Source organism: Anomaloglossus baeobatrachus, chromosome 4 (genome assembly GCF_048569485.1).
Source record: "Anomaloglossus baeobatrachus isolate aAnoBae1 chromosome 4, aAnoBae1.hap1, whole genome shotgun sequence".
NCBI lineage: Eukaryota > Metazoa > Chordata > Amphibia > Anura > Aromobatidae > Anomaloglossus > Anomaloglossus baeobatrachus.
Genome location: NC_134356.1, coordinates 179,424,820 through 179,442,841, shown reverse-complemented (window position 1 = coordinate 179,442,841; position 18,022 = coordinate 179,424,820).

Genomic DNA, 18,022 nt, shown 5'->3' with positions numbered 1-18,022 from the left:
CCCTTTATAGTTATTGACATTCTCAACCCTATGGCCGTACGGCTATAGCTACCCTCCGCACTTAACACCCATGACATAGTCTGTGGTCTGTGCTCCGGAAGTGTGTTGTGTCTCCAACTGATAACCAGAGGGACCTGTTCACATTTAAGATGGATGATGTGTGTCCAGAGGCCTCTCGTTAAAAGAGAGGTACTGTCACGGTCATCTGCTAGCGGCAGGGAGACGACTGTGACATTAATTCATCTAAATCTTACTAGATATCTTTATCCATATTGATTTTACAGTGCTTTGATTATTTACAGTTGAAACCAGAAGTTTACATACACTATCTTAACCCCTGCACCCCGACCGATTTTCTGTTTTTTTGTTTTTGTTTTTTCCTCTTCGTCTTCCGAGAGTCATAACGTTTTTATTTTTCTATCAATCTTGCCATATAAGGGCTTGTCTTTTGCGGGACAAGTTATACTTTTAAAGGAAACCATGAGTTATACCATATAATCTACTGGAAACCGGTACAGCTCTGATCAGCAGAAATGCTGCGCTCTTGCTATAGCCGCTGCTCTGCCGGCTGTAACAGAAACTATGTCATGATAGCAACAGGAGTTATCACATGACCTGTCACTACCATGGCAACCATCGGTTCCCCGTGATCGCATCACGGGGCCTTCGATGACGGCGAGGTAATGGCTGGACATTCCCATCTTGTTTGTACTTGCATATAATTCTTTGTACAGATGAACAAGGCACCTTCAGGTGTCTGGATATTGCACCCAAGGATGAACCAGATTTGTGTAAGTCTACAATTCTCTTCCTGAGATCTTGGCTGATTTTTTTTTTTACCTTCTCATGATGCTACACAAAAAAGCAGTGTGTTTCAGGTGTGCATTAAAATACTTCCACAGGTGTGTCTCTAATTAACTCAGATGTTGGCAATAAACCAGATCAGAAGCTTCTAAAGACAAAACATCATCACATGGGCTGTCCCATATTGCTTAATTCATAGTACTCTAAAGGGTGCTTTACACGCTGCGACATCGCTAGCGATTGCTAGCGATGTTGTGCGTGATAGCACCCGCCCCTGTCGTACTTGCTATATGTGGTGATCGCTGCTGTAGCGAACAATATCGCTGCGGTAATATCACACGCCCATACCTGCTTAGCGACGTTGCTGGAGACACCGAACAATCTCTCCTTTAAGGGGGCGGTTTGTTCGGCATCACAGCGACTTCACAGCGGCGTAACTAAGCTGACGCCCAATAAAGGAGGGGCGGAGATGAGCGGTCGGAACATGCCGCCCACCTCCTTCCTTCCTCATTGCCGGTGGACGCAGGTACGGTGATGTTTGTCGTTCCTGCGGTGTCACACATAGCGATGTGTGATGCTGCAGAAACGAGGAACAACCAGCGGCATGCACCACCAACGATATTATGAAAAGCAGTGACATGTCAATGATCAACGATTTTCGACGTTTTTGCGATCATTGATCGTTGCTTCTAGGTGTCACACGCTGCGATGTCGCTAACGACACCGGATGTGCGTCACTAACGACATGACCCCGACGATATATCGTTAGCGATGTCGCAGCGTGTAAAGCACCCTTTAGTGTATGTAAACTTTGGACTTTGCAGACAGTAATAAAAATGCCTTAAAACATTCTCTCTCATTATTCTGGCATTTGGCAAATATAGAGAATTTTGGTTCCTAATTGACCTAAAGCAGGAAAAGTTTATTCTGATTTTGTCAGATAGTGAAAAAAACCTGTTTTTTTTAGATAGAGTATGTAAACTTTTGGTTTGAACTGTATTTGGAGTACTAAATCAGTAAGGCTACAAATACTCCTTTCTATGATGACTATATTCTCTAATGTGCCATATAGAAATGTGTTACAGCAACCCATACTTATTTAAAGCTATTATGCAAATACACTTTTTTGGTCAAGCAAACTTAAAAGAGTATTTTTTAGGAAGAGGTTGGATGTCACTTTTGGGACCCCTGCCAATTCTTAAAATGAAGGGACCAAAATGTGGCTTCAACTCTTTGCTCTCTTTCCTGTTCTCTCTGGACAGCAGCACTCCTGGTCTATGGGCTATTCAGGAAACTGCAGCTTGCCCTAATCACTAAAATGTAGTTTACTGAAGCTGGTGGTCAGTGACGCCCCTGTGCAGAGCAAAAATTGTGATGAGGATACAACACAAAAGCAACAATTTGGTCCCTTTATGCAGTGGATAAGTGAGGATGCCAAACCCCAGAAATAGCTATGTGATGCCAAAAGCTAGCAAAATACCATCACTTACTCAGATGAAAATACCAATTTAAAGACATTTTGGGGTATTTCTAGAGAATATGCACTGTATCTTTTGTTGCTTTGCAGGAATGACTGATGATTTGCAAAAAAGATGTTGAAAGTTAAAGAATAATATGCTTTCAACAATTCATTTTCATCCATAAATAAACCATGTGTCATTGCTACCAGGAAAGGTTATTCTCGACAGGAAAATAATGTCATTCATTTTAGTGTAACTTCATAACGTAGCGGCTGCTTTGAGACGGGTTGCTGTCTACTGCGGAATTATTTTCCTCAAACTCAAGGCAGAATGTTATTTTATTAGTATGCACATTTCTTTAGAATGGATCCTTTTTGTGAATCTACTATGTGACAAGTTTGTCCTTCAACTGTAAATTGCAAAATCTAAAATTATTGAAGATAATCTACAGTTGCTGTGCTAGGATTAGTTCTTGTTTATATATTTAGTTATGTATCATGCTTTGCTTATATAGCACCATCATATTCCGCAGCGCTTTACAGACATAATCATCATTGTTCCCATTGGGGCTCACAATTTAATTAATATGACATTGGAGAACCCGGAGGAAACCCATGCAAACAAGGGGAGAACATTCAAACTCTTCTTTGAAAGGCATCATCAGATGTACTAATCACTAGTATAAATATTTGTGTTAATTCGAGGGGGATCATCTTCAAGTTGAATTTCCTATAATCCTCAAATCCCCACAAACTCAAACACTCTATTATTCAATTTGTGGATAATCAAAATAAATGAAGTGCATCATTTTAGACACTAATGAAGACATAACGTAGTGTGTTAATAAAACTTTAACAAGTCCTAGAATCTATCTAAAGCCTGGATAAATAAAGAAAAAATATTCTCTTCATTTTTTAACTGAATGTTTCTGATCGCAAAAAAAAAAGTAAAATGAGTTCATTCAAAACTTTATTTCTTTGTCGCTCTATTGGGAGACCCAGACAATTGGGTGTATAGGCTATGCCTCCGGAGGCCGCACAAAGTATTACACTTAAAAGTGTTAAGCCCCTCCCCTTCTGCCTATACACCCCCCGTGCTCCCACGGGCTCCTCAGTTTTTTGCTTTGTGCGAAGGAGGTCAGACACGCACGCACAGCTCCACAGATTGGTCAGCAGCAGCTGCTGACCATGTCGGATGGAAGAAAAGTGGGCCCATATAGGGCCCCCAGCATGCTCCCTTCTCACCCCACTCTTGTCGGCGGTGTTGTAAGGTTGAGGTATCCATTGCGGGTACGGAGGCTGGAGCCCACATGCTGTTTTCCTTCCCCATCCCCCTCAGGGCTCTGGTGGAAGTGGGATCCTATCGGTCTCCAGGCACTGAGACCGTGCTTCATCCACAACTCCTGTGGAGCCTGCTGGATAGGAGCCGGGTATCGTTCAGGGACATGGCCCTGCTACTTGGAGGTACTCTGTATCCCGGTGGGTACCGCGCACAGCAACACTCCAGCTTTGCTGGGTGTGCTAGTGCACCGGGGACCGCGGCGCTGACCGGGTTAATATGTGCCATTACACACTCAGCGTTGCTGAGTGTGTTTATGTATAGGGACTGCCGCACTGACCGCCGCGGCCATGGAAACACTGCGGCGCGGCTGGGACTTGTAGTGCGCCGGGGACTTCCACGCCGGCCGCGCTTTTACGGCGGCCGCGTTTATTACTAGAGTCCCCGGCTTTTTGCGGCCTAGTTCCTTTCCTCCCGCCCACAGCCCTGACAGGCAGGGGAAGGGCGGGACGCTGCTCAGAACGAGCAGCACTGAGGGCTGGAGCATGCTTTGCATACTCCACTCCCCTCACTGTGCACAGTGCAGGCACCAGTTCCCGCTCTTTCTAGGTCACGCCCATGGCTCCCTCCTCTCCTCAGGACGCATTCCTGTCAGCTCCTCGGACGCTGCAGAGGGGGACAAAGTCTGGGAGACCCAGGCAGGGACTCTGGTGGCCTCACAACCGCTTTAAGCGGGTGGTAAGCAGCACCTGTGGTGCTAGCCCCATTGTGCAGTAGTGTAACATTATATGTTTAGTTTACACTGTATAGTGCACAGTTGATTTCTGGCTATATACCCTATTGTGTTGCTCAGGGAAGATAATAGCATGGCGCCCACGAAAGGCAGGGGTGCCAAAACACAGGCTTATTATGTTGCCTGCGCCGCATGTACGACCCCGCTACCGACAGGTTCCACTGACTCTCATTGTGTGCACTGTTCGGCCCCTGTGGCTCTTGCTCAGTCAGAGCCTCTGCTAGGGGGGGCCCAGGGGGAGCCACCTGCTAACACTGTTCAGGTGACAGGGACGGAGTTTGCAAAACTCTCTGAGACTATGGCTAAGATACTGAAGCCTTGCAGTCCAGGCCGGTATCTCAGCACAGGGACTCTGTTGAATCTTTGTTCCCTGGCCCACCTCAGCTGGACCAACAATGTCCTCCCGGGGTATCTCATGGATCCCAAGCTGAGGGTTCTGACACAGACCCCAGCCCCAGACCGACTAAGCGAGCTCGCTTAGATTTTCCCTCGACATCATCATATTGTGCAGGGTCTCAGAGGGGGGAAGCTCTGGTTGATGATGCGGAGACAGCTGATCAGGATTCTGATCCTGAGGCCACTCTCAATCTTGATACTCCGGACGGGGACGCCATAGTGAACGACCTTATTGCGTCCATCAATCGTATGTTGGATATTTCTCCCTCAGCTTCTCCGGTGGAGGAGTCAGCTTCCCAGCAGGAGAAATTCCGTTTCAGGTTTCCCAAGCGTACACCGAGTATGTTTCTGGACCACTCTGATTTCAGAGAGGCAGTCCAGAATCACCATGCTTGTCCAGATAAGCGTTTTTCTAAGCGCCTTAAGGATACACGTTATCCCTTTCCCCCTGACGTGGTCAAAAGTTAGGCTCAGTGTCCCAAAGTGGATCCTCCAATCTCCAGACTGGCAGCTAGATCCATACTTGCAGTGGAAGATGGGGCTTCACTCAAAGATGCCACTGACAGGCAGATGGAGCTCTGGTTGAAATCCATCTATGAAGCTATCGGCGCTTCTTTTGCCCCAGCATTCGCAGCCGTATGGGCGCTACAAGCTATCTCAGCAGGTCAAGCGCAAATTGACGCAGCCACACGCACGTCCGCGCCACAGGTGGCGTCCATAACCTCTCAGACGTCGGCATTTGCGTCTTACGCTATTAATGCTGTCCTGGACTCTGCGAGCCGTACGGCGGTTGCAGCCGCCAATTCGGTGGTACTCCGCAGGGCCTTGTGGCTACGGGAATGGAAGGCAGATTCTGTTTCCAAAAAGCGCTTAACCAGTTTGCCAATTTCTGGCGACCGATTGTTTGGCGAGCGTTTGGATGAAATCATCAAACAATCCAAGGGAAAGGATACATCCTTATCCCAGCCCAAACCGAACATACCCCAACAGAGGAAGGGGCAGTCGAGGTTTCGGTCCTTTCGGGGCGTGGGCAGGTCCCAATTCTCCTCGTCCAAAAGGCCTCAGAAAGATCAAAGGAACTCTGATGCATGGCGGTCTAAGTCACGTCCTAAAAAGACCACCGGAGGTGCCGCTACCAAAGCGGCTTCCTCATGACTTTCGGCATCCTCACTCCGCATCCTCGGTCGGTGGCAGGCTCTCCCGCTTTTGCGACACCTGGCTGCCACGGGTAAAAGACCGTTGGGTGAGAGACATTCTGTCTCAAGGTTACAAGATAGAGTTCACCTCTCGTCCCCCGACTCGATTCTTCAGGTCATCCCCGCCTCCCGAGCGAGCCGAGGCTCTTCTGCAGGCGCTGGGCATTCTGAAGGCAGAAGGAGTGGTGGTCCCTGTTCCTCTTCAGCAACAGGGCCACGGTTTTTACTCCAACTTGTTTGTGGTCCCAAAGAAGGACGGGTCTTTCCGACCTGTCCTGGACCTGAAACTTCTCAACAAACACGTAAAGACCAGGCGGTTCCGGATGGAATCCCTCCGCTCCGTCAACGCCTCAATGTCCCAGGGAGATTTCCTTGCATCGATCGATATCAAAGATGCTTATCTCCACGTACCGATTGCTCCAGAGCACCAGCGCTTCTTGCGCTTCGCCATAGGAAACGAACACCTGCAGTTCGTGGCACTGCCGTTCGGCCTGGCAACAGCCCCACGGGTTTTCACCAAGGTTATGGCTACTGTAGTAGCGGTCCTCCACTCTCAGGGTCACTCGGTGATCCTGTACTTGGACGATCTGTTGATCAAGGCACCCTCTCTAGAGGCATGCCAACACAGCCTCGACGCTACCCTGGAGACTCTCCAGAGTTTCGGGTGGATCATCAATTTTCCAAAGTCAAATCTGACACCGGCCCAATCGCTGACATACCTTGGCATGGAGTTTCATACCCTCTCAGCGATAGTGAAGCTTCCGCTGATCAAGCAGCGGTCACTACAGACAGGGGTACAATCTCTCCTTCAAGGTCGGTCACACACCTTGAGGCGCCTCATGCACTTCCTGGGGAAGATGGTGGCAGCAATGGAGGCAGTTCCTTTCGCGCAGTTTCACCTGCGTCCTCTTCAATGGGACATCCTACGCAAATGGGACAGGAAGCCGACGTCCCTCGACAGGAACGTCTCCCTCTCGCAGGCGACCAAAGCTTACCTTCGGTGGTGGCTTCTTCCCACTTCATTATCGAAAGGGAAATCCTTCCTACCCCCATCCTGGGAGGTGGTCACGACGGACGCGAGTCTGTCAGGGTGGGGAGCGGTTTTTCTCCACCACAGGGCTCAGGGTACGTGGACCCAGCAAGAGTCCTCGCTTCAGATCAATGTTCTGGAAATACGGGCAGTGTATCTTGCCCTGAAAGCGTTCCAGCAGTGGCTGGAAGGCAAGCAGATCAGAATTCAGTCGGACAATTCCACAGCGGTGGCATACATCAACCACCAAGGCGGCACACGCAGTCGGCAAGCCTTCCAGGAAGTCCGGCGGATTTTGATGTGGGTGGAAGCCACGGCCTCCACCATCTCTGCAGTTCACATTCCAGGCGTGGAAAACTGGGAAGCAGATTATCTCAGTCGCCAGGGCATGGACGCAGGGGAATGGTCCCTTCACCCGGACGTGTTTCAGGAGATCTGTTGCCGCTGGGGGGTGCCGGACGTCGACCTCATGGCGTCCCGGCACAACAACAAGGTACTGGCGTTCATGGCACGGTCTCAAGATCCCAGAGCTCTGGCGGCAGACGCCTTAGTTCAGGATTGGTCGCAGTTTCAGCTCCCTTATGTGTTTCCTCCGCTGGCACTGTTGCCCAGAGTGTTACGCAAGATCAGGGCCGACTGCCGCCGCGTCATCCTCGTCGCTCCAGACTGGCCGAGGCGGTCGTGGTACCCGGATCTGTGGCATCTCACGGTCGGCCAACCGTGGGCACTACCAGACCGACCAGACTTGCTATCTCAAGGGCCGTTTTTCCATCTGAATTCTGCGGCCCTCAACCTGACTGTGTGGCCATTGAGTCCTGGATCCTAGCGTCCTCAGGGTTATCTCAAGACGTCATTGCCACTATGAGACAAGCTAGGAAACCAACGTCCGCCAAGATCTACCACAGGACGTGGAAAATTTTCCTGTCGTGGTGCTCTGCTCAGGGTATTTCTCCCTGGCCTTTTGCCTTGCCCACTTTTCTGTCCTTCCTTCAATCTGGACTGGAAAAGGGTTTGTCGCTCGGCTCCCTTAAGGGACAAGTCTCAGCGCTCTCTGTGTTTTTCCAGAAGCGCCTAGCCAGACTTCCACAGGTACGCACGTTCCTGCAGGGGGTTTGTCACATCGTCCCTCCTTACAAGCGGCCGTTAGAACCCTGGGATCTGAACAGGGTGCTGATGGTTCTTCAGAAACCACCATTCGAGCCAATGAGGGATATTTCTCTCTCACGCCTTTCGCAGAAAGTGGTTTTTCTAGTAGCAGTCACTTCACTTCGCAGAGTGTCTGAGCTAGCTGCACTGTCATGCAAAGCTCCCTTCCTGGTGTTTCACCAGGACAAGGTGGTTCTGCGTCCGGTTCCGGAATTTCTCCCTAAGGTGGTATCCCCCTTTCATCTCAATCAGGATATCTCCTTACCTTCTTTTTGTCCTCATCCAGTTCACCAATGAGAAAAGGATTTGCACTTGTTAGATCTGGTGAGAGCACTCAGACTCTACATTTCTCGGACGGCGCCGCTCGGATGCACTCTTTGTCCTTGTCGCTGGCCAGCGTAAAGGGTCACAGGCTTCCAAATCAACCCTGGCTCGGTGGATCAAGGAGCCAATTATCGAAGCTTACCGTTTGGCTGGGCTTCCGGTTCCCTCAGGGCTGAAGGCCCATTCTACCAGAGCTGTGGGCGCGTCCTGGGCTTTGAGGCACCAGGCTACGGCTCAGCAGGTGTGTCAGGTGGATACCTGGTCGAGCCTGCACACTTTCACGAAGCACTATCAGGTGCATACCTATGCTTCGGCGGATGCCAGCCTAGGTAGACGAGTCCTTCAGGCGGCGGTTGCCCACCTGTAGGAAGAGGCCGTTTTACGGTTCTCTTACGAGGTATTATTTTACCCACCCAGGGACTGCTTTTGGACGTCCCAATTGTCTGGGTCTCCCAATAGAGCGACAAAGAAGAAGGGAATTTTGTTTACTTACCGTAAATTCCTTTTCTTCTAGCTCTAATTGGGAGACCCAGCACCCGCCCCTGTTTTTTTGTGTACACATGTTGTTCATGTTGAATGGTTTCAGTTCTCCGATATTCCTTCGGATTGAAGTTACTTTAAACCAGTTTATAATTCTTTTTCCTCCTTCTTGCTTTTGCACCAAAACTGAGGAGCCCGTGGGAGCACGGGGGGTGTATAGGCAGAAGGGGAGGGGCTTAACACTTTTAAGTGTAATACTTTGTGCGGCCTCCGGAGGCATAGCCTATACACCCAATTGTCTGGGTCTCCCAATTAGAGCTAGAAGAAAAGGAATTTACGGTAAGTAAACAAAATTCCCTTCTTCTTTTTGAATAAAATTCCACTTTAAAAGGGGTTATCCCATCTAGAAAAACTTGTTCTATATTCCATATGAAGAAATATTTCCAGCACTGTAACCTGGGCTTTGAATCTGACCAAAGAAAATATCTATATGACAGAGTTTTTCTCCATGAGCTTTTCAATACGTACAGTATACCCTCTATTCTCCAGTTAAGGCCCGTTTCACACGTCAGTGAAAAACAGTGATGTTTTTCACTGGCGTGTAAAACACGCACATGTCCCTGCGTGTGCCGTGAATCACGACACACGTGGGTTGTCTAAGTGCAATCCGGGCTCCGTTATCCGTGGCCCGTGATTGCACTTAGAAATCAACTCACCTGCGCCCGCTCCCGCTGTCCATGGTGCTGATCGCTCCCGCGACGCAGCATCCGGCTGGCGGTGACCCCCGCAGCAGCTGCTTCCGGGTCGGCTGTGTCGCGCATAATGAATATGCGCGACAGTAATCAGCCGGCTTAGAAGGAGCAGAGAGGACGGGCTGCAGAGAGCGTCGCTGGACGCCGGGTGAGTTAAAATGTTTATTATTTTAAATGCACGTTTTTTTCTGGCACGTGTTTCATGGACCACACCACTGCGTGGTCCGTGGAACATCAGTGATGCCAGAAAAAAATGGACATGTCTCCGTGCAGCAATCACGCACACGCGGGTACGCCGCACGGAGACATGTGCAGTGAAAAATCACTGACGTGTGAGCAGACCCATTCATTAGAATGGGTCTGCGTATGTCAGTGATTCTGGTACGTTTAAAAAAAAGCACAAATGTACCAGAATCACTGACATGTGAAAGGGGCCTAAAGGGAATTAAGACATACAAATCACTTTTTTTAATACCTTAAAGAAAACCTGCCAGCAACATTTAACACTATAAAGTAAAGCCATGGCCATAATGGTGCTGTAATTCTGATTAAAATGATACCTGAAGTGAAATAATTTGATCTGTAGTTGTTGAATAATCTTCCTCTAAGCTTTTCATTTAATGACGTCTTTGGAGCCTTAGTGTGCATTGGGGCAGGACTTGGGGGTATAGTCTTCTTCTGCTTCTCCAACACTCCACCTGTCGCCATCATTGCGGTGGGTTAAGCATGTGTATTGTGATTATGCCGCCAGTCTGCAGGTCTTCAATAAAAAAGCGTCGGAGGCGGCACATGCGTAGATCAAGATTTCCGCTCGAAGACCTCTTCACTAAGCTGAAATTTCAATCTGATCATGCTCAGCCTCTGACAACATTTTATTGAACACTGTGCACAGTGTAATTCTACACACTGTCTTCAATAAAATTGCACAGGAGACAACGCATGCGCAGATTGAGAATTCGGCATAATGAAGAGGTAATTGAGCTGAGATCTCAATTTTTGCATATGCCTCTTCTGGTGCCATTTTATTGAAGACCTGTAGACTGCTCGCAGGATCATACTGCGCTTATGCCGCCCCCCACAATGATGGCTGCATTGGAGTGGAATTTCATAAAGTAGGCAGGTAACTGAATAATCTGGGACCTGTAAAACAAAGAGGCACCAGCTGGAGGGGCAAAGAAACAGAAGAATACTCTACCCACAGGTCCTGCCCCAATGCACACTAACGAACTGAAGACATTAATAAATTAAAACTTTAGAGGAAGATTATTCAACAACCAAAGATCATATTTCTTCATTGCAGGTATTATTTTAATCAGCATGACAGCACCATTATGGCCATGGCTTTACTTTATACTGATAAATCCTGCTGACAAGTTCTCTTTAACAACAATTATAGCAGGATAAGGCACAGCCACAGTGTAAGAGATGTTGAGGTGCACTTGTAGGCTTCCACACCATATGTCCAGAGAATTAGAAACAAGACACTCTCAAATGGTGATAAAAACGAAGAATTTATTCCATAAGTCTTAAAGCAACATGTGACGTTTGCAGCATAGTGGTGGATACCACTGCCTTTACCACTACCCTGACAGTCTTAATAACAAGTTGTCTGATGAAGGCCACCTGGCTGAAACGTCACATGTTGCTTGAAGACTTATGGAATAAATTCTTCGTTTGTATCACCATTTGAGAGTGCCTTGTTTCTAATTCTCTGTAATAACAAGGCCTGAATGGGCCTTAATTACTCACTAATATTTTTTTGTTTTGCTTCAACATCTATAACCTCTCTATATGTTCACCGACGTGACTGTAGGAAGCTTTGTTTTATGCAAGACCAATTAAATTATTTTTTAGTGCTGTTGAAAGGTACATATACATTTTCTTGAAATGTAAATAAAGAAAAAAGCAATGTTTGGATTACTTTTACTGTTTATACATATATTTTTATTATATACACTTCAAACTAAATAACTTGTTAAGTGAATATTCCAGGTCATTATGGTCGTATGGATTTCTAAAATGTGTAGGTTTTTTATACATACAGTACTTCATAATAAAATGTATTTTAAATGGAAAATAAATTGGAATTTTTCATTTTCTTTTGCAGTATAGGCTTTTTATTTTGTGTACCTTTTCAGTAACATTCTGCAGTTTTTAAATATATACAGTTATAGCCGAAAGTCTTGGCACCCTTGAAATTGATTCAGAAATTCAGAAAGTTGATCAGGGTGAGGAACCTTTTTCTGCTTCGGATGTAGGTGCTTACTAAAGCAACAGCAACCCTTTGGAATGGTTCACTTATCAAGTGCATGGATTAGAGCAGGGCACGATAGGGATAGGGGGCATCCCCCATTCGTTTAAAACCCAGACAAGAGACGAGTATTTTTGCAACTCTTGCATGACCATCGGCCAAAAAAGAACTATGCAGCAAGTGGGCCTGGGTCTTTTTGACCACCACATGCTCAGCTGCACAGACAGCATGGGCCAAGCACAGGAGTTGGGGTCAGTACTGCTGGGGTACCACAAGCAGATGGATACAGAACCAATTTTTCTCTGGGCTGGATGCAGGCATTTCTCAATATAAGAGTCCCTTGTCCCATCTATACATCTCCCCCGATTTATTTCCCCAGGTCGGGCAGCTGCTCTGCGGACAAGCTTTAGGGTGGGACCCCAGAGTTGGGCTTTCCTTAACTTCTTACGATCTGTCTCCCCCAAGTCAAGAGCCATAGTCTGGTCATGTGTACACACTCTCACCAGCTCCGATGGAGCTGAAGCAGGCTTGAAATGGGGGTTATCCTCAGAAGGGGTGACAGAAGGATCAGAAGGATCCTCATCATGGTGCTGCTTGGCATGGTTGTGGGTGATGACTGTAATAAACTGCCTGGACAGTACTTGTCCTAGGTCATTCCCCAAAATAACAGGTGTGAGGAGGCCATCCATAAACCCCACTTCACCATCTAAAATGGCCCCCCAGTCCAATTGCACATCTGCCATAGGGATGTCCACCAGAGAAATGATCACTTGGCAGCTTGGTAAATGGTGTTTTAGGGGGACAATATCTAGCCTGACCATGGTTAGATATAATATCCTGAAGTACCTGAGCCTGGATGTCACTAACCTTGACACGCTGAATTTGGCAATGGAGGTTGGCTGGTTAGGATGGCCAACCCATTGTAGGGTGTGGATAGGGTAAATAAATTCCTCAATGCTGGTGTTTTCCAGGGGTAGAATCCCTCAGGCCCTAATGGATGGCTCATCTCGGCATACATTGACTGGCTGGCCCAGCAGGTGGGCTCCAGGCATGGGGCCCCTGTCCTGAAGAAAATCTTTGGCAATGTATGCAAGGCACCTACAAGTAAAACAATGCTCTGGGTTGGGCAAATCATGGTCCCTGTTTGTAAATGTGGCACCCCTGAGGCTCTGGTCACCACAGGGTACTGCACTCCAACCGGTGTGTAGTACTGATCATAGATCCAGGGGAGGTTGGTGCCGGTTCCACAATACAGACTGGGGACTGGGCTAGGGTCGGGTACCAAAGGGGTTGCCTACAGAGTGGCGTTAATAGGATGCCATCACAACAGGGGCCCCAATCCACTAGCTTAGGACTTGGGTAGAGGGAGAAACAGCCACCAGGGGGAGTGAGGAGCCACACACACAGCAATACTGACACGGTATCCCCACAGTGACCGTTAAACTCCTATGTCCCACAGGAGCTATTGGGAAAGACGTCTGCTCACTGTCACTCCTGCTGGAGAACTCCCGACTCAGCCTGGCTAAGTAGTATTCCACTGCCACCGATTGTGGAGACACGAGAGTCAGTGGGTGCTGTCATCCGCTGACCTGGCTGCCTTTAGAAAATCCACATGAACTGAGGCTCCTCTCACTGAATGCCTGTACTCCTTTACTATGGGCAGAACACTACTTAGACAACAGAGAATGAGGGTACCACACTCCGATAAGACTTTATTGGGTTACCAAGAGACAATGGCATATAGTACATTCCCAGTAGTAATCAGGGAATAATAAAATATTTGGGTTCTGGTTATTCATACTGAATACCTAGTCCGATTCCAGTATTCATCATAAAAAATGAACCTTATGCAAATCAATATGGGTGATGTGACCTGGAGTCTTGGAGACTCAGCCCTGCAGCATGGGTGCTCTGAAGCACCAGGTCACCTTCTCTGCTGGTGCACTGTCTCTGCAGCAGTGGTTGGTGCACAGCATCGCACTTTTAAGGTTTAAATAATGTAGGGGCCCACTTAGAGGTGGCAGTGGACTTCATAAAGTCTGCATGTTAAACTAAGAACCTCATGTTTATTTATATAATTTTTGCCTAGTGGCACTAGATCAACTGAGATTTTTTGGATGTGTGGTCCATGTCTTTTTCTTCAGCTATTGCATTTTTCCTGGGAAATCTTAAAAAATATGCTCTGGTTCCCCATTGATTTGTATTTTGTAATGAATGCTGGTAAAGTACTAGGTATTCTGTATGAATATCCCGAACCCGAATATATTCATATTCACTCACCACTAGAGATGAGCCAGCCTCTAGAGTCTCGAGTTCGGTTCGTCCAACGGAGGCCGCGTTCGAGTTCGGTTCGGTGAGCCGTTCGACGAACCTCTCGAACCCCATTGAAACCAATGGCAGGCAAACACAAACACATAAAAACACATTATAAATGTACACACAAAGTTAATAAACATTGCAATAACGCTTACCTGTCCCCGCGATTCGTCCTGCACTCTGTCTCCCGCCGCTTTTCCTTCCGATAATCGCTGCGTCCTCCCGGTAACCAGCACTGATGATAGGACATATCGTGACATCAAAATAGCATGTGACCAGTCACATGTCTATTATCTCATTGGCTACAGACTGGTCACATAGCTAGCCGCCATGCTAGGTCCTGTCATTGCATCTCTCCGGTACAAGAGAGAGATGCTCTGGCACACGGTTGACTCCCCGTTCTGCTTCCCCATTCCGTTATTCACCGGCTGCCACAGTCGGTCAATAACGGAGATCCCCATTGCTATTGCAATGCGCTCTCAGAGGTGACGTCACCGCTTACAGCCAGCAGCTTCTTCTCCGTCACGGAGTGAAAAGACTGCTCGGGAAGCAGCAGCGTCCTTCCTCCCATGCAGCGCTGTCTGATATAGTAGAGCTGCATGGGTTGAAGGAGAAAGAAGACAGAAGACCAGGATCGTTGAGGGATGAGAGGTAGTAATAAACATGGAGTCTCTAAGTGTGTCTGTGTATTTATTTCTATTAAAGTATTTTTTTTCTGTGTGGTGTCTTTTTTTTAACCCTTTATTGGAGATTCTTAATGGCTGGGTCAAACTTCCCTGACATTAAGAATCTCTGGCTTAATACTAGCTAGTAAAACAAAACTAGTATTGACTCATAATTACCCATCAAGCCACCCGGCATCAGGGCTGCTGAAGAGTTGGATACAGCGCCAGATGATGGCACTTCTATGAAAGCGCCATTTTCTGGGGCGGCTGCGGATTGCAATTTGCAGCAGAGGGGTCCAGAAAGCTCAGGCCAACCTGCGCTGTGGATTCCAATCCCCAGCTGCCTAGTTGAAATAATTAAAAAACATATGAAGTGGGCTTCGCCATATTTTTTTGTCCAGCTGGGTACAACTAGGCAGCTGGGGATTGGAATCCACAGCACAAGTTGGCCTGAGCTTTCTGGACCCCTCTGCTGCGAATTGCAGTCCACAGCCGCCCCAGAAAATGGCGCTTTCATAGAGGCGCCGGTGGGTGAGAGAAGCAGGGAATACGAGATGGAATAATGAGCAGCCGGCATTTTCAAAAGCTGGAGAAGCCGTCGGAGCAGTGTGACAGCCGTGCAGCGCCATACCGGTGATCGGTCAATGATCGGTGAGTATGAGAGAGGGGGGTTGAGGGAGAGACAGACAGAGAGAGACCGAAAGACCTGCGTTCTGTTTGTCAAAAAAGCGATTTGGTTTGAGAGCTGTTCTGGCGACTACGTAGAAACCGCGTGCTGCTCTGAGCACGTTATTCCAAGACACCAGAAATGCAGTCAAGCACCTTCTACAGGCTGTGCCCATACTGTTTCTGCCTTTTCCCATCCATTTCAGCCTCTTCCTCAGTCCCCACAGCTCACCGTTAGGTCAAACGTGAAATTATTCATGTTTCCAATAGACTTACATTTGGCGTCGAATATTCGCGAATACGTGAATAGCGGCGACTAGTGATGAGCGAGCATGCTTGTTACTACTCGGTACTCGCACGAGTATCACTGTACTCGGTCTACTCGGCGGGGACCGAGTAATCTCGCGATACTCGTGCTGTACTCATGGTCTTCATTTCTGCATGTTGGCGCTCTTTTGAGAGCCAGCCCTCATGCAGGGATTGGCTGGCAGACCACTGCAATGCCACAGCCCTGTTAGTTGTGGAATTGCAGTGATTGGCCGGCCTGCACAGCGTGACCGAGCCTTTATACCGGCCGGCGCGCTGTGCTCTGCTCACAGCTATCCAGACAGTCAGTGCAGGGAGAGTGTCGCTGATTCAGGGAAAGCTTTGCGGCCCTTTATAGCTTTTTCAGTTGCAGGGCTGCAAACAGTGTGACCAAAAGTCCTTCTCAGGACTATTCTAGTTGTATACAGGCAGGCAGGGTATAGCCAGGTCGGAGTACAGTAGCAGAGTCCTTCTCAGGACTATTGTTGCTATATACAGGCAGGGTATAGCCAGGTGTGAATACATACAGGCTAGTGACCAGAAGAGTCCTTGTCAGGACTATTGTACCAGTATACAGGCAGGCAGGCAGGCAGGCAGGGTATATATAGCCATTCCTAGTGGTGACCGTATACCAGCCTTCATCATATCTGGGGCTGGTGTACACAGTCTAAAACAGTCCAGATAGTGTCTGACTTGTCTGTAATTGTCGCTCCCCAAAAAAACCTGTTAGGTTCTTAGTGCGTCCGTGCTTGGTTTTTAAAACCGCACGTGTGTGCCTGTCGGTGGCAGCGTACAGGTGCACTTGTGTGCAATTTCCACAAACTTTGATATAACGCACAAGTAGTGAATACACGTCAGCACAGCATTGCAAAATGCGCAAGGGCATTGGCAAGGAACAAGGAAGTGGACGTGATGGTGGTGCAGGCAGAGGCCGAGGTCGTGGGCAAGCTCTAATTTCGCCACAACAAAGGGCCACATCTAGTCGCTCGCACGTCCTGTCCCAAATTCTTGGGGCCTGAAGCAGTACACCGCTCTTGAACCAAGACCAGTGTCAACAGGTTGTTAGTTGGATAGCAGATAATGCTTCCAGTCAGATTGGCACCACCACAAACACTCTGTCTTCCACATGGTCAAGTGTCAGTAGCCGTGATACTGCACCGCACATTTCTGAACCTGATCCTCCTTCCTACCACCAGGCTGAGTACACGTCCTCCTCGGACATTAATGATCCCACACTTGGACACTCGGAAGAGCTGTTCACGTTTCCATTCACACATTCTGGCCTCTCGCCAGCTCATATTGAAGTGGGTCATGAGGAGATCGTCTGTACAGATGGCCAAATATTTGAGCAGCCACGTTCTCACGAAGTTGGCAACGTGTCTCAACAAGTGGTGGACGATGATGAGACACAATTGTCAGGAAGTCAGGAGGAGGAGCAGGGTGCGAAAGAGGAAGACGACGTGGTGGATGATCCAGTAACTGACCCAACCTGGCAGGAGGATATGCAGAGCGATGTCAGCAGTGCACAGGGGGAGGGAGGCGTAGCATCACAACAGGCAGTAAGAAGCAGGGTGGTGGCCCCAGGCAGAAGTCAGGCAACCGTTCCCCGGAACAACACGATGACACAAGGTGCCTGTACAAATGTTAGGTCTTCCCGAGTCTGGCAGTTTTTTAAGTTGGCTCCAGATGATTCCAAAAAGGCCATTTGCAAAACCTGCCGTGCCAGCATCAGCAGGGGTACCAAAACTAGCAGCCTGACCACCACCAGCATGATCAGGCACATGTCAGCCAAGCACCCGACTTTGTGGGAAGTACAACAGAGTCGAGGAGCAGTGCTTGCTGATGTCACTGCTACGTCTTCGCTGGTTGTGCATGCGAGCCAATCCCCTGTCCATGCTGCCTGCGAACAAGCCTCCTCCACTCCTGCACCTGCAGTTGCCTACGCAGAAAGAACACCATCATCAAGCACGTCCTTGTCCCAGCGCAGCGTTCAGTTATCCATTCAGCAAACCTTTGAACGCAGGCGCAAATACACTGCCAACACCCCACATGCCACAGTTCTAAATGCTAACATTTCGCGACTGCTTGCGCTGGAAATGTTGCCTTTAAGGCTGGTGGAGACAGAAGCATTCCGCGACCTGATGGCGGCAGCTGTCCCA